The 13,311-nt window shown below is 35.8% G+C and overlaps 1 protein-coding gene and 1 long non-coding RNA gene across 3 annotated transcripts in view; one reads left to right on the forward strand and one right to left on the reverse strand.

The window, feature by feature from the left end:
- The window catches only part of LOC133530085 (calbindin-32), a 175,314-nt gene that overhangs the window by 123,374 nt on the left and 38,629 nt on the right, over positions 1-13,311 (reverse strand). The window lies entirely within an intron of this gene.
- Positions 9,342-11,768, forward strand: LOC133530315 (uncharacterized). Its single transcript, XR_009801291.1, has 2 exons — positions 9,342-9,636; positions 11,614-11,768. It is a non-coding gene; the product is annotated as an uncharacterized LOC133530315 (long non-coding RNA).

Here is a 13,311-nt window from a genome sequence, read left to right on the forward strand (position 1 = left end):
CTCTCCGTTGATGTCCTGTCCAGATTTTAAAAGCCACTCAATTATCTTGTTATTGTATTAAATACATTATGGCTACGTTTGCATATATATAAATCCAAGGTGATATTCCAGGTGGTATTTCAAAAAGCAATCAATATAATGACGTTTAAAATATGACATAGTCTATCACACTAAACCATTTTATGCCAAAAATGCCTTAGTTAATTTTGGAAAAGAGCTCAAACTGCTGGATCTATTTTTATCAAACATAGCTAAGAACTACCGCAGGGCAACATGCTTTCACTTTAAAAAACCGATTCGAAATCGGCTTGTCCGATTGAGAGCTACGATGCCACAGACAGACATTGACGTCAAACGTATACGTAACACACGTCTTCTTGCGTCATGGGTTAAAACTTGTATCTATGACAAATAGAGGTTTCCTTAAGTGTTCTCGGATTATAAGCTCTCACAAAACCCAGATCCATGGCCACCCTACTCTTTTTCTTTTCCACTTATGCGAACTTGTCGGACAAATTGCCAACCGTTTATAAGCGAATTTATATCCTGGAAACGTGACTTCAATAAATAGCTGGATCAAATCGAATTGAACGAAAAATATTAAAATTATCGTGAACAAGGTATAGATCGTGTCATTCACGAAGACGTGTGCCTTGACGCGTAATGTCATGTTATTATAGGTTAGGTTTGACAAATCTGCGCGTCATCGTGGATGACACGAACGATATACTAGGTGATTTTAATAATTTCTTGATAGGTGATGTGAAAAGCAGTATGTGTCACATAGAAGCAATTTTTTTTTCAAAGGATTACGTCTCAATCAACACTACTACCACAGCTACTACCTAATTTCAAACCGAAGTTAAGAAAAAAGGTGCATAATTAAGCGGGTTGCTTGGGATCTGTGGTCTTGGTAAGAAAATATTTTCATGGTGCTTGGTTATATTAATTAGCAGGGCTCGAACAAATCATGCGGATGACGCAAAAGTAACATAATTTTGCACACAGGTTGATGTTTGTATTTAAACCACCGTGTGACATGTCGCACTAACTAACAAAATAATCGTAAATAATTCCATGGAATTTAGGTGACAGATGTCTTGAATATAATAATCTCACGAAACTTGTTACTGTAAACATAAAGGTATAACCAAACTTAGAGTGCTCACTTCATGGGCGTTTCTCACAGCGTTTCAACTGCTGACAGTCCCCTGTCCACATTTATGATGAAGTTCTAGAAGATCGGTGGGTCAGTTTTGTTTATTTTAAATAAGAAAGGTACTAGTTTACCGTAACCAAAAATGGTATACCAATCTTGGAGAACTTCGACATAAACAGGAGACTGTCAGCGGTTGAAACACTCTGAGAAACACCCGCGGATACATTTAAAACGAGCACATTATACAACAATAAAAATGTATGGAGATTATTAATATATTGCAGGCGTACATAGACTACGGAGACTGCTAACCATCAGGCGGGCCGTATGCTTGTTTGCCACCGACGTAGTATAAAAAAAATGTTGTAGTAAAACTTGATATTTGCAAGTTTTTACCTCACAATGTTATATATATAGAGTACGCTGCACCCGACTCGCCGCGTCGGCGGCTCTCAACGGAGTGCCGTCGGCGGGTAGTTACATAATCGCACTGTTTATTGTGCAAGTTTTTCATTGTGTCAACAACATACTAAAAAATTATGGAGAACGTGGTATACTTCCCTTTTAAAGGGGACTCCTGTCTAAATGCTCTAAGTATTTAAGGCACCTTGGCTGTGTTTGAGTTAATGATTGATGAAATACAGCTCAGTGCTCCACAACCACAACACGTTTGCAAGACTATTAAAGTGGGTTATTAGTTATTAGGTAAGTTTGTGTTTACCCGTGCGATATATATTTTACTATAATATACTTATATGTATATTTCAGGCCCACAAAATAATCTAAATAAATTAACATACGGAAGAAATCAAATCAATTTATATTTTGATTTGTGTTTTTGTAAGTAGTGACAATATTATACTATACCCCGTTTTTTTGTAAGATTAGAATTTTTCAAACCTCAAAAGTACTGGTAATTAACTTTTTCTTCCGAAATGCTAGGTTTCCTATGATATCCATCGATTTCGATGAAATTAGCTATATGGGGGTTTTCGGGGGCAAAAATTATATTATATAATTTCGACGATCGGTTTGGCCTAGTGGGTAGTGACCCTGCCTACGAAGCTGATGGTCCCGGGTTCAAATCTTGGTAAGGGCATTTATTCGTGTGATGAGCATGGATATTTGTTCCTGAGTCATGGGTGTTTTCTATGTATTTAAGTATTTATAAATATTTATATATTATATATATCGTTGTCTAAGTACCCTCAACACAAGCCTTATTGAGCTTACTGTGGGACTTAGTCAATTTGTGTAAATAATGTCCTATAATATTTATTATTATTTATTATTTATGTTTTTTGAGCGAAGCAGATATTAACCTTTTCATTGCTTTCTCCCTCGCATCAAAATGTGGGATACACGCCAATATGTCAACTATTGAGAAACGAATAAACCTTATCTGTCAACAGTAAAATTGCTTTGACAGCGTCTGCCATGACCTCTTTAGTGGTCGTTGGCGTGGTAGGCACGACAGCACACGACCACTTTAGTGGCTCTTGGCGTTCAAAAGGTTAATATGTAAACGACACTATGTATTCAGTGGATAACTCAGATTTATTTTCTAAAGATCTTTATTTAAATTTGTCACTTTTGTGACGATGTCGCTCTGTGCGTATACAAACATGTGACTTATCTTCTACTTGATCCTAATGAAACCAGATTATATATATTACATTTTGCATCCTCAGATAGTGTGTGCCCCAAAATTTGGTTGCAACCCCCAACTTCAAAAAAGCTTTTGTTCATGAATCAATTTGACGACCTGTCTGGCCTAGTGGGTAGTGACTAGTGACCCTGCCTATGAAGCCGATGGTCCCGGGTTCAAATCCTGGTAAGGGCATTTATTTGTGTGATGAGCACGGATATTTGTTCCTGAGTCATGGGTGTAGTCTATGTATTTAATTATATATAAATATTTATATATTATATATATCGTTGTCTAAGTACCCAAAACATAAGCCTTATTGAGCTTACCGTGGGACTTGGTCAATTTTTGTAATAATGTCCTATAATATTTATTTATTATTATTTATTATTTAATTAGCATAAATCGACGGCCTGCCCGCTCGGCACGCAAGCCGTTGATTACGGCTCTTAAGGGGAAACCTGAGCTTTCGCTACATTCCACTGAATACGAGTTTAAATACTTTAAATAAGTAGACTCCCAGGTCAAATTTGAACGTACATTGACATCAGATTGATATTTGAATTATTAATTCTGATGTCAGTGCACGTTAGAATTAGTCAATAAGTTTAACAAACATTAATGAACTCGGCCATGACTCGTTTAGTGATACTATTAGCATAAATCGGCAGCCTGCCCGCTCGGCACGCAAGCCATTGATTAAGGCTCTTAAGGGGAAACCTGAGCTTTTGCTCCACTTCGCACGAGTCGAATTTAAAGGGTATTCTTACTAATCCTTACTAATATTATAAACGCGAAAGCAATTGTGGCTGCCTGTGACGCAATTGACATAAAATATCAGCCGTACCCCTCCTAAGAAGGTTTCCTCTGAGGAGGGGTAAGACTGCCAGTTTCCTTACATTCTTGTTATACGAGTTGAATTAGTCGATGAGGCCAGTTTAGTGACGCTATTCATAAACTGGCGGCCTTACCCGCTTTGCTCGCGAGCCATTGATTAAGGCTCGTAAGAGGAAACCTGGGCTTTCCTTACATTCTTGTTATACGAGTTGAATTAGTCGATGAGGCCAGTTTAGTGACACTATTCATAAACTGGCGGACTTACCCGCTATGCACGCGAGCCATTGATTAAGGCTCCTAAGAGGAAACCTGGGCTTTCCTTACATTCTTGTTATACGAGTTGCATTAGTCGATTAACAAAACCGCTGCCTATTGGATTTCCACCGTATAAAAAGGAAGAAGAAGAATTAGTCGATGTCGATGAGTTTAGTGACACTATTCATAAATCAACCTTACCCGCTCGCTGAGCTTTTGTCCATTCCACTGGGTAACGATTTGAACTGTGTGAGCTTGTACGTGCCCGACAGGTACGTGTGGCGGCGGCGCCGGCCGCGGCTGCTGGCCGAGCGGCGCGGGCGCACCAACCTGCTCACGAAGGCGCCGTTGACGCGCGCTGTGCCTTAACCTAGTAGCCGAGAGCATTGATTTGTTTTGGTGTTCTCTGACTGAATTCACAAAGTCCACATTGTTCACATTATGTTATATGCGCCATAAGTTAGAATATTTTTTTGTTAATAGTTACACTCTTGTCTTAGGTCTAGTACCTGTAAAGATAGTTGTAAGTGTGGAAATAAATAAATAAAATAAATCCTTCCTAATCTTATACACGCGAAAGCAATTCTCAATGTTAGGTACCTCTTCTCGCTAGGCCTACTGGAATAAATAATATTTTGAATTTGAATTTGTCTTGTTCCCCCTTAAATGCCGAGTAGGGGGCGCAACTAGTGTTCCTGCCGCAGGCACTTTGGCGCTTTATCTCCGATTGAGATCATGCCCGTAGCAATTTTTATGTTCTTTACTGGTAGGTAACGAAGTGTTAATTTTAGGCTCTTTATACTGCATATGGAAAGCAAGTTACTTGTACACAGGAAAGAAAAAGCTTGATTTTCCTTGAAAACAGTTTGCAAAATTAGAGGATATTAAAATTAGCCTAACACACGTGTATCATAAAGGAATATTATTCAACCTTGAAAATATATAAATTATCCAATAATATTAGGTACATAATAAATAAAGTAGACACGTGTACGTGGGCCTTAGGTCAGGGGTTCCCAATCTTTTTCAACATGCGGCGCAGTTACAAGTTTAGTATTTTGCAACGGCGCCCTTGTAAATTTAAAATCACGGTCGAAAAAGAGTGACACGGCGCTATATTATTTACCGATGCGAGCGCTCAAATAGGTACCCGCGAATATTTGTGGTTTCGGATAATGATAGAACTCACGGCGCCCCTCTTTACTTTCTACGGCGCACCAGGGCGCCGCGGCGCACACTTTGGGAACCCCTGCCTTAGGTAGTAACAACAAGCCTAAAAATATCAAATAATTCTCAAGTAAATAATACGGGATTTATTGGTAACTAGTTACTTAATGTTGTTACAAATTGTGACAAGAGCGAAAAGCTAATACTTCAGAATAAAATCCGTTAAAGAGTCTCGACCAACACCTTGAGAGACTTTCGATAGGTGGTTGGATCAAGCAAAGAGCATATAATCACTACGTTTTAAGAGACGGGACTTCCATACTAGCGACTGGACTCGGTTTGTTTCGCAAATCATTACCAAAATCTACGACAAAGAACTGTCAAGGAACCATAATACCAACATAACCGATTTAAATAGTGTAGTACGCTACACGCTTGCGATTCTTATCGATATCGATAAAATGGGGAGGGTTGAAAAATAGGCTCCTGTCTACAAATTTTGTACTCGAAATCAGGTTAGCATCGAGTCCACATTTAAGTTGTATGTTATATAGTGGATAGTTCTTTGAGTGGACTAATATCTGGTCGGGCTTAATGTGGACCCGAATTATTTTAATACAGTTTTTAAGTCTTTTTTTATTTATTTAAAGCTTTATTTTCAAAATGTTCTGCACATACATGTTTCAATAAATGTTACTTTTCTATGGGAAGATGTATCGTCAGGTCTCCGTTCCCAACAAATTTGACCCACTGCTTGCATCTGAAAACATACAGCCTTGGACAAACATGACTTTATCTACAGTTTATATTCCAAGTATTTGCTAATGAGATGATTAACTGATTATTTAGCGCTAATATGCATCTATAAATCATGTTTTTCGGCATCCAGTTATCAACAACCCTTTATCAATGCTCTAACTTTTTATGTATTTATATGTCTGTCATGAGAACCGGTCTGGCCTACTGGGCAGTAACCCTGCCTATGAAGCCGATGGTCCCAGGTTCAAATTATGGTACGGGCATTTATTTGTGTGATGCGTATTTGTTCCTGAGTCATGTGTGTTTTCTATGTATTTATATGTATATATCCTTGTCTAAGTACCCACAACACATGTCTTATTGAGCTTCCTATGGGATTAAGTCAATTTGTGTAATAATGTCGTATAATATTTTTTATTGATCACAAAAAGAGAGATTAATTTACTTACATTTCAGATGAATATATTAAATAATTACTAGATTTAAAAAAATATGTCAAATAATGACCATTAATGCATAGATGATAGATAATTTTCCACTGAAAATCTTCGACGAATTAATTTTGTGTCATATTGCATGCAAGTTCTCAGGAAATTTCACATATTTTATTTAATTACTTACACTGATATACAAATAAACATACAATTATCGATAGTTTTAGTACATTCCTAGTTCACAACTAAAAATAATATAAAATAGCCTGCTGCACCAAAATAAGTTCAAAAGTATCTAAAGCAATACGTACCGGTCTTTATCCAAGGGAAATTTCGCCATAAAATCCCTTTTTTCGTGATTTTCTCGAGTGGCTCGCTTGCCACATATTTCACACTAGTAAACCATTTTCTCGGTGGCATTATAACAAAGTCGCTCTTTACTCTGATCACGGTTCACTATTTTCGATATTTACACTAAATAATAAAGAAATTGCACGATTTGTCGGGTAACAAAACATTGAAGCCTTCATAACAAACAAAACAATTAGGCTGACAGTTGACTTGATGTAAGCTTGACAGAATAAATAGCACTGACGTTTTATTTTTCTTCGTTGGCAAAGATTTGCGAAACAAGTTCCATACAAAACTTATTTTGTTCCTAGTTGCGTCAGCCTGGGATCAAGGGTCAGTTACAGAAGGTGGTGATTTTGGATACGGCGCGGATAGTTAGGCGGTTCTTCTCTCTGCGGCCCTGACCACCGGCAGCTTGGGCCCTGCCCGCTGCTGGCGGCACCCTAGGTTAGGTTTGCTAATAATATGTATATATATATATTTTGTATTTTATTTTTATATTCATATTATAAAACGCCTAATCTGAGATGAACAATAAATAAATGAATAAAATCCGTTCAACTATGACAAAAATCGGTCATGATTTTTATGATACCTACATTACAAAATCGATCTTATAGCAGGTTTATTCGAGTAATTCGATTGATATCTAATACCGAAAATGACATGGTAGGGCGATTTTTGGAATGAAAAAAGCGGCCAAGTGCGAGTCGGACTCGCCCATGAAGGGGTACGGAACCCTTTATGTATTTATGACGTTTTAAAAAAAAACTACTTACTAGATCTCGTTGAAACCAATTTTCGGTGGAAGTTTGCATGGCAATGTATATCATATATTTTTTTAAGATTTTTCATTCTGTTATTTTAGAAGTTACGGGGGGGGGGGGGGAAGAAACATTTTACCACTTTGGAAGTGTCTCTCGCGCAAACTATTCAGTTTAGAAAAAAATGATATTAGAAACCTCAATATCATTTTTAAAGACCTATCCATAGATACCCCACACGAATGGGTCTGATAAAAAAAAAAAATTTGAGTTTCAGTTCTAAGTATGGGGAACCCCCAAATTTTTTTTTTCTATTTTTGTGTAAAAATCTTAATGCGGTTCATAGAATACATCTACTTACCAAGTTTGAACAGTATAGCTCTTATAGTTTTGGAAAAAAGTGGCTGTGACATAATCGGACAGACAGACGGACATGACGAATCTATAAGGGTTCCGTTTTTTGCCATTTGGCTACGGAACCCTAAAAAGTACCTAACATTCGGAAGTAATTCGAAATACTTAACCGAATACACATTACTGACTGATTGTTCAGAAGCAAGTTTTATTGTTTGATATTTGTACTAAACAATGTAAAGTAATTTTAAATATAAGTAAACGCTATCTCTTCATTAAAAGGAAAGGGGACGGCCGCTTATCGATACAAACGTAGTCCCCATTTTACTTATTACCTACGCTAGCTTAGATAATAGATAATTATATTATATCAAGTGAGAGTAGATATTATTAAATCCATTTATTCCATAATTCTGTGTAATACCCAGTATACTAGGCTTTGGATGAGATTACAGTAATTTATATGTGGATCAACCTTGTCACATTAACGGTGAGTTAGAGCTGTGCCGAGTTTCATTATGTCACATAATGCTGGCTCCATACAGACCGATCTGCGAATGACGGTGAAGTGTGGATCCGGCTTTATATGGAAATAGTTCTTAATCGCTAGTAATATTATAACTGCTAAAGTAACTCCCTCTGTCTGTCTGTGACTTCTTCACGCTTAAGAGGAAATGGGACGGCCGCTCCTTCATACAAACGTAGTCCCCATTTTCCTCTCTGGATATTGACATTATGGAAAATATTTTTACATCATTTGATGTATATTAACATTATTAACCATAGCTATGACCCTATGACGTTTGACTTTTTTTGATTTTTTTTATTATTGTAAAAAGTAGGAGCGAAAAACAATTTCCACACAAATTTTTAAATGCTTCTTACTCTTGTAATAATTAAAACTTCGAACGTAGGGGCATAGCTGGGGTTGATAAACAAATTGTGTCAAAATATTGTCAATTATGTTAACATCCAGAGAGGAAAATGAGGACTACGTTTGTATGAAAATGGGAATTCGCGCGTGTCCTCCACTTTTGTCTTAAAGAATTAACCATTGTACAAAGCCTTAACACATTGAGTACCGGGAACCCGCTAGGCGGGTTCTTTGTTCGTAGTCGCTTTCCTCTGTAAAGCGGGAAAACGCTAGAATCAGCTACGAGCGTAGCGCTACGAAAACGTTGGTAGCGAAAGTGTTAATAATACCTATTTCAACCTTGACTAAAAAAAAATACCTATAGGAAATACCTCTACATACATTAATTTAGATAGGTAGTTATATTTGTTATTTGCAAAACCATTTATTTACGACGATAATAATAAAAAGGAATATGTAAATAATGTATAACTATAAAAATCTTAAATAACATCACTATCGACAAGAATTCAGTTAAAAATCGGCATACGTGTCCTTTCAACAAACTGTCGTTTACAGTAAAATGATCCTAATTGAATTCTACGTTAGCACTGAATTGTTATTCCTAACAAAACCTAACCATACTTCGTAGACTTTATGTATTGGTAATAAAGTATAAAATGATCAGTATATATCAAGGTTATGCTAGTTAAAGTCGTAATGCCTTCCTTCCTTAAAATTATTTTTACCTTTGGACATATTTGAATAATTCTGTATTTAAACACCTTCCACACATCACTAGCATCGCATTTCAAAATGAACGTAGTCGTTGTAACCGTTCTCTTCGCCATTTTCTTGGGGGTCCATTGTGTCCCCACTGAAACTGAGGTAGCTGGAGATGTCGGGTGCCTCCTAAAAGCGATAAAGGAGTTCACACACTGTATTAAAGGTGTTGAGATTGAGACTAGAGGCGAGCAGGTTTCTGATATGAAAGGGAATGTGATGCAATGTTTGGTGAAGCTTTTCACTGATATGCTAGCGTGTTTGAAATGATCGTAAGTTGTGTTAAAAAATCTTATTTTATATTAATGATTATAAACTAAAATACCTAGATATCATACATTAAAGAAAAAAGTGACCAAGTCCACCGGCGGCGTCCCAGGCGTCTTTAGCGTTTTAATATAGTGTATGATAGATGTAGTGATATCTATTTCAGCTTATAATTTATTTATATGCAGGTCGTCCCAAGATAATGGAACATCAAGGGAAAGTACCTTAAATATCGTAGATAGGATACTTTGCTGAAAGAAGACTTTATTTTATTTTTAAAAGTAAGTAATATTACATTCAATGAATTTCTAAAAAAAAATTGAAAATTGCTTACTTTTTCTAGGAATTAAACCGAATCTTAAAATTTTAATAAAAACAACTACTCTATTAATTTCTTTTGCGATATCATATTTCTGAGATGACTTATTTTTGATGCATTCTTTCGATTGGCATCATAAAAATACAGGCTGCTTTTTTTCACATTTGTTTCGCTTCGATTTCCAGACAAAGTAACTTATTTTTTTTTAAATCTTTGAATGCAGTATTACTCAGTTTTGAAAATAAAATAGAGTCTCCTTTTAGCAAAATATTCTATGTCTTATATTTAAGGTACTTTCCCTTGATGTCCCATAGTCTTGGGACGCCCTGTATAGTGTGACTACTTGAAAAACACAAATACGAAAAATATTTTACAGTACATATGGGGCTACTTTATAGCACTAGTGCGAGAAGTAGCATATTACGTTACTGTGTCGAACATTTAAAGGGCCATATGTACTGTAAAACGTTGTACGATACATGTGCGAATAGGTAATTCGCAACTCGTGTCGGTCGTGTTTTAATTTATCGCCACTCGTTTTGAATTTCCTATTTTTCGCACTTGTATCGTAATGTACTATTATAAAATAATTTGATTTGTTCTCTATTTGGAAACATATATTTTTTTTTTTTTTTTGTACTTTGAATAGTAATTATAAATGACCCAGTATGCCTATAAATTGAGCAATGAAGTTTAAAAAAATAAATACCTAAAAATACGAAAATTAAACAGCACAAACACTAGTCAATAAAAGAACATCTAACATTGATTTGAAAGATGTCATATTAATATTGTTTTTAAATGTTTCACATTTGCAATGACTATGGCGATTTGTATCTTAAGCGTTAAGCCATTTCTGTCAGTAGAAAAAAGCGGCAATTAAAAAAAAAATTGGCGTGAAGGGTTATCGTTGCATAGAACATTTGAAATTCGCGCCTTTTTCTACTGACAAACTTGTTTGACCGTCTATACATTGTCTTTGGCCTATGACCGATTTAAGATTGATATAAAATTGAGATCTGATGATGGAGATCAAAGATGATCATCATAATAGGATCGTACTTATTGATCTCTCTGCGGCCCTGACCACCGGCAGCTTGGGCCCCGCCCTGCTGCTGGCGGCACCCTAGGTTATAAGGTTTTTTATAATGTGTTTATATGTATTTTGTATTGATTTGTGAGTTTTTAGGGTTCCGTACCCAAAGGGCCAATGGGACCCTATTACTGAGACTTCGCTGTCCGTTCGTCCGTCCGTCCGTCCGTCCGTCCGTCTGTCCGTCCGTCCGTCTGTCACCAGGCTGTATCTCATGAACCGTGATAGCTAGACAGTTGAAATTTTCACAGATGATGTATTTTTGTTGCCGCTATAACAACAAATACTAAAAACAGAATAAAATAATTATGGGGGCTCCCATACAACAAACATAATTTTTTTACCGTTTTTATAAATAATGGTACGGAACCCTTTGTGCGCGAGTCCGACTCGCACTTGCCCGGTTTTTTTTATATTTATAAAAAACCTATACTAAGACCATCTATAAGTAATCCGTATATAAGCAGCAAGAGAATCGTCAGCGATAAAAGCTTGTCCCTAATATAATGCACTTACTTGATAATGATAAAAACAATAATATGTTTGATATACTATTTCTTTTGTTTTCAGATTGCTATGATGCAGCTATTACTCAAAAAATGAAGGCTTTCTTAAAAAGAAAATCTTAACTATGGACTGCTAAATGTAAAATATTATAATTATGTATATTTACCATTGGTTGTTGGATATATTTATATTAAAAATAAAATAATTCTATGTTTGCATATGGTTTGAATTTTTGTAATTAGTTAAGAAATTACGTCGTTCTAAGATAACCAATACATACAAATATAGGTACTTATAAAAAACATGTTAAATTAATATTTGAACTCCTTAAATGCATTAAATTTTGCAAATAACCCACCATCTTAAAAATGACACTTTCATTAATTTCAATTCGTAGTCGCTTCCCAAAACCAATTTCCACGTAAAGTCACTAATTCGATAAAAAACCTTTCCCCTGCTTTTAGCGACTGATTACGAACTACCATCGAGGTCCATTATGAACAGCGGGCGGGAAACCGGCAGCCATACACAGTTACTATCAAGTGTAAAAAGGTCTCCATTTTGACTCGGGCAAACTGCTTTCGAATGTCCGAATGTTCTCCTAAGCAGGTCGCAATTATCAGTCGGTTCCTGCTAGATTTTGTAACCAAATTCTATAAAAAAAATTTGTCGATCCACTTTTAGGAATTTTTAAAATGCGGAAATCGACATTATTGAAAATTCAAAATTCAAAAATTTATTCTGCAAGTAGGCCTCAAGGGCTCTTTTACAAGTCAATACAACATTTATAGTAACATCATATAGTGACATGAAAAATACATAACAACATTTACAAATACAACAGCCAATACCTGGGTAAACATTACATTATAATAATCTTAAAATAAATAATTACTACAATACAATAGAGATGTATAGTCTCTATGGTTAAAAACACATTAAATCTGGAGATGTAAAAGGTCCCCAATGTCAGAGTACTAATACTAATTAAAAATTGGGAGGTGTACAGTCTCTCCAAGTGTCAAGATAAAATTTATACTAAATAAATAAACCGCGTCTGGACTGTTAAACTAGCACTCTCATAAACTAATGCTACATTCTGTACATAACTAGTATGTACCAAGTCAAGTATATTATACAATATGACAGAGACGTATAGTCTCCACGGTTAATACATTAAGTTTGGAGATGTATAAGGTCCCCACGGTCTGAGAAAAATAATAATACACAATAATAATGACATTAATAAGATTTAAAGGTGTAAAGGTTCTCCAAATGTCAAAGAATAAAAAAAAATAAAAAATTGTATGAAATACATGTTTCACGTCAAGAGACTATTAAGCTAACAATCTTAAAACTAGTTCTACAGAATACATAACTACTATGTATTTAATATGTCAATGTCATCATCAAAATAACTAAAACATAACAAACATTAATACATAAGGTTGAACAGCTAGAAACAACAGCGCCATATGCCCCTCCGAGACACTGCACGCAAAACTATTACAGCTTTTGAGACTGGATCCTTGGCCATGATTCCGTATCTCCCAAGTAGTCATCTATTTTATAGTATCCCTTTTTGAGAAGTGCATTTTTGACGTATTGCTTGAATGAAGTATAGGGCAGGTTCCATGCCTCTAAGGGTACTTTGTTATAAAATGTTACACAGTTTCCCATGAACGATTTTTTAACTTTCTGTAGACGAAACTTGGAGACTACTAACTTATGTTTATTTCGCGTATTATAACTATGGATATC

The sequence above is a fragment of the Cydia pomonella genome, chromosome 22, assembly GCF_033807575.1.
Source record: "Cydia pomonella isolate Wapato2018A chromosome 22, ilCydPomo1, whole genome shotgun sequence".
NCBI classification, from domain to species: Eukaryota; Metazoa; Arthropoda; class Insecta; order Lepidoptera; family Tortricidae; genus Cydia; species Cydia pomonella.